Below are 5,155 nucleotides of genomic sequence, written 5' to 3'. Positions count from 1 at the left end.
TGATAGATAAGAATGCTAATATAGTGAGTAATTGTTCTAAAATACTTGCAAAGTGAGTCTTCTCAGAAACTTTGAATCTTTTTCTGATGCTAAGGAGTTTTACAACATGGAAATCCATCATTTCATTATGAGTTTCTATTCATGGTATGACTTGTTTTAGATCTCAGAAACTTATTGTCTAACGAGCTCTGCAGGTCTCTCAGGTATTAAGGAAGTCACACTGTGTCACTGTGTTTGTTTCAGCAGTCTATCGGCTGCACTGGGCTGGAATATTCTATCTTTCTGGCATTAACAGTCTGATGATTTTTCTTTTTTTTTCTTTTTTTTTTTTTAACAGTCTGATGATTTTTCAAGGATAGACTCTATAAGATTAGTCAGTGCTGAATTGAACAATGCGTCTCTAACCAGATGTTCTTTGAGGTTTCTTATGTTCTTTCTGACTGGCTGTCTCTTTGAGTCCTCTAGTTTCTTCCTAAAAAGGATTGAAATAAGAAACATGATTCCAGGACAGTTATTACTCCACAAAAATACCCGTTAAGTACCCCTAGGTAACCCAGATTTTCAAAAGTAACTTGCTCTCTTAATCCATTCATTTTTTAAATTCATTCATTTGGTACCTATTTACTGTCTTCCATAGATAACCACAGCCGAGCACTCTGCTGTGTTACCCCCCTTGAAGTTAGCGTATTCACGAAAATACTTTAACTTTTCTCATTTCATATCAATGTCAAATCTATGTAATGCTCTACCCAAGCATCTGCTTAATTCAAATGGGATTCAATGCAAAAGAAGGATTAAGTTAAAGAAGTTGGAATGTTCTTTATAGTTTTTTGTTTCTGTTTTCTGAAATGGAGTCTGGCTCTGTCACCCAGGCTGGAGTGCAGTGGCACCACCTCGGCTCACTGTAACCTCTGCCTCCCGGGTTCAAGAGATTCTACTGCCTCAACCTCCCGAATAGCTGGGGATACATGTGCACCATGCCCAGCTAATTTTCGTATTGTTAATAGAGATGGGGTTTCACTGTGTTGGCTAAGCTGGTCTTGAACTCCTGACCTCAGGTGATCCACCCGCCTTGGCCTCCCAAAGTGCTGGGATTACAGGGATGAACTACCAGCCCAGCCCTTTGTAGTTTATTGTTAACATTTGTAGTCTGTTATTCTTAAGAATTAAAAGGAAATACTGCCATAATCAGAAGCTTTGTTTACTTGTGTTAGCTGCCCTGTAAACCTTTTACAATGTTTTTGTAATCATATTAAAGGTAGTTACAGAATTTTGACTTGAGTAAACCAGGAAAGCTGTTCTGTTGTTACTCTCAGTCTGCTTACTGTAACTGCCAATTTAGCATTTATGTCAGGAATTAAGCATGCTCCCAGCACAGAACGTAGTAATATGATGCTGGTCCCCAAAAAACTTACTTAGATAACTTTTTAGGATTGTGCCTAACCAAAAAAGCATTTTCACTTTGCTGTTGGTTTTGTTTGGTTTGAATATTGCCTGCTTATATAAAATAATACAGATGAAACCTCTTTTAGACTAGATTTAAACCTGTCAAAATTGTAGCATATGAAGATGATGATGGTACTAACTTGTCTTCGTTTAGCAGGGCTGCCACCATGAAGTCTCACAAACTGGGTGGCTTAAACAGAAATAGTTTGTCTCATGGTTCTGGAGGCTAGAAGTTCAAGATCAGGTGTTGACAGGGTTTGCTCCTTCTGAGGGCTGTGACAGAGAATCTGTTCCGTGCCTCTCCCTTAGCTCCCTGTGCTCTGTTGACAATTTTTACCACTTCTTTGCTTGCAAATGTATTACCTTCTGCCTCCATCTTCACATGGCATTCTCCTTAGTGTGCATGTTTGTCCCCAAATTTCCCCTTTTAATAAAAACAGCAGTTGTATTAGATTAGAGGTCCCCCTATTCTAGCATGACCTTACCTTAATTATATCAATAACCCTATTTCCAAATAAGGTCACATTCTGAAGTACTGGGGGCTAGAACTTCAACATAGGAATTTGGGGGGGGACACAATTCAGCCATAACACTTATAATCAAAGTTATGTTTTATATTAGTTCTTCCATTTCCTCAACATATCTTTACTGTCTGGGTGCTAAGCACTATGCTAGGTACCAGAAATACAATGATAAATTAGATATGGTCCTTACTCTCAAGAAACTTCAGTTCATGGATTTGTGCCTCTGCATTTACAGTCTTTTCACTTCCAAGGAAATGAAATGAAAAGGGGACTATGAATGTTTAAGGACCATATGGCAGAAGAGCTGAAAACAATAATAGTAACCAGTGTTTGTTGAATACCATGCAAACATCATTGTGTAAATTATCTCATTTAATCTTTAAAACAACACTTCAGGCCAGGGGCGGTGGCTCATGTCTGTAATCCCAGCACTTTGGGAGGCTGAGGCAGACAGATCACCTGAGGTCAGGAGTTCAAGACCAGCCTGGTCAACACGGTGACTAAAAATGCAAAAATTAGCTGGGCGTGGTGGCACATGCCTGTAGTCCCAGCTACTCAAGAGGCTGAGGCAGGAGAATCACTTGAACCCAGAAGGCGGAGGTTGCAGTGAGCTGACATTGCACCACTGTGCTCCAGCCTGGGTGACAGAGCGAGACTCCATCTCAAAAAACAAAAGAAACCAAAAAATAAAACCCCACATACTTCAAATTAGAAACGAGTATTATCACCTCTACTTACAAATGAAGAAACTGAGGCTCTGAAAAGCCTAGCAAGTGGCAGAATGAGGATTATTTCTTATGCATTTATTTAGGTTTTTTGAGACCAAGTCTCCTTCTGTCACTCAAGCGGGAGTGCAATGGCATGATCTCGGCTCACTGCAAACTCTGCCTCCCAGGTTCAAGTGAGTCTCATGCCTCAGCCTCTCTAGGAGCTGGGATTATAGGCACATGCCACCACACCCGGCCAATTTTTGTATTTTGAGTAGAGACAGGGTTTCACTATGTTGGCCAGGCTGGTTTGAGAAAACACCTGACCTCAAGTGATCCGCCTGCCTTGGCCTCCCAACAGAGTGAGGATTTAAACCTAAGATGATCTGGCACCTGAGCTAGATACCATTGCTATAGAATTCCTGCATTATATGTCTTTTAATGGTGGGAAGAACTGAAAAAAAAGTCTTTATTTCTAAACAGCTTATGTAACATAATAACTATGGTCTAATTTCTTCTCTTTGTTGCTTTCTTCTTCTTTCATTTGAGATAAGATCTCAGGGTCTCACTTTGTCATCTAGGCTGGAGTGCTGTGGCATGATCATAGCTCACTGCAGCCTTGACCTCCTGGGTTTAAGAGATCCTCCTGCCTCAGCCCCCCAAGTAGCTGGGATAGCAGGCATGTGCTACCACACCTGGATAATTCCTGTAATTTTGGTAGAGATGGGATTTTGCCATGTTGCCCAGGTTGGTTTCGCACTCCTGTGCTCAAGTGATCCACCCTTCTGGGCCTACTAAAGTGCTGAGATTATAGGCATGAGCCACTGCACCTGGCATGTTGCTTTTTTACTTGTCAACATTTATAAGTTCATTTCTTTTTTTTTGAGACAGAGTTTCGCTCTTGTTACCCAGGCTGGAGTGCAACGGCGTGACCTCGGCTCACCGCAACCTCCGCCTCCTGGGTTCAGGCAATTATCCTGCCTCAGCCTCCTGAGTAGCTGGGGTTACAGGCACGTGCCATCATGCCCAGATAGTTTTTTTTGTATTTTTAGTAGAGACAGGGTTTCACCATGTTGACCAGGATGATCTCTATCTCTTGACCTCGTGATCCACCTGCCTCAGCCTCCCAAAGTGCTGGGATTACAGGCTTGAGCCACCGTGCCCGGCTATACGTTCATTTCTTTCTTCCATCAACATTTCTTCCTTAAAAAAAAAAAACTTAGGGCAGGTACAGTGTCTCACGCCTGTAATCCCAGTACTCTGGGAGGTGAGGCCAGCAGGTCACTTGAGGTCAGGAGTTTGAGACCAGCCTGGCCAACATGATGAAACCCCGTCTCTACTAAAAATACAAAAATTAGCTGGGCATGGTGGTGTGCGCCTGTAATTCCAGCTACTCAGGAGGCTGAGGCAGGAGAATCCATTGAGCTCTGGAGGCAGAGGTTGTAGTGACCCAAGATCGTGCCACTGCACTCCGCCCTGGGTGACAGAGTGAGACTCCGTCTCAAAAAACAAACAAACAAACAAACAAACTTGGCAGAGCATGGTGGCTCATTCCTATAATCCCAGCACTTTACATTCCTGTAATCCCAGCACTTTAGGAGGCCAAGGAGGGAGGATCCCCTGAGCTCAAGAGTTTGAGGCTAGTCTGGGCAACACAGTGAATCCCTGTCCCTATTTAATTAAAAAAAAAAAATTAAAAGAAAAAAGGAAAACTTTTCTTATCTCAATTTTTTCCTCCCCATTTCCTTAGAGGTCTTCCCTTTCCATCCAGAAACTGAATTTCCTCCACAGAACATGCTGATAAGATAGAATTTTCTGCTGGGAAATTGAGCAGGAAGTGGCTTGCTATTCTGGGACAAAACCCAGCATCTCATTTTTAAAAGATAATTCTTTTGGGAAGTGAAAGGATGAGGTTAAATTCTTTCCAGAAAGGAAAACAATCCAATTTTCAGGCTATATCTATTGGCTCCACCACTACCACTCCTATTACAAACCCAGCTTCTCAGCCCTGCTGCTAACACTGGTTTTACATTGACATGGAGACAGTGGATAACAGTTTGCTGGATGATCAGAAGTATATTTTTCCCCAGAGTCTAAAACAAAACATAACTTAGAATGGCACTGTTATGAGGAAAAGTGAGATGTAATAACTGAGACCAGCGAATTATCAGCGCTAAATATCCAATATTAGCCTCACAGTAAGTTAAACAGGTTCCCAGTCATACATTACAACCCCTCTTTAAAAACTTTTTTAAAATAGAGATGGAGTCTCGCTATGTTGCCCAGGCTGGTCTCAAACTCCTGGTATCAAGTGATCCTCCCACAGTGCTGAATTACAAGTGTGAGCCACTGTGCCTGGCTTTAGCTCTCTCTAATCAGTGACAAGATTCTGAGAGAGAAATGAATAAAGTTGATTATGTAGCAAATCATGAATAATTAGAGAAAGGGTTACTAGAGTAAAGACTTTCTTTTACATTT

Source organism: Callithrix jacchus, chromosome 11, assembly GCF_049354715.1.
Source record: "Callithrix jacchus isolate 240 chromosome 11, calJac240_pri, whole genome shotgun sequence".
NCBI classification, from domain to species: domain Eukaryota; kingdom Metazoa; phylum Chordata; class Mammalia; order Primates; family Cebidae; genus Callithrix; species Callithrix jacchus.
This window is presented reverse-complemented; position numbering follows the sequence as displayed.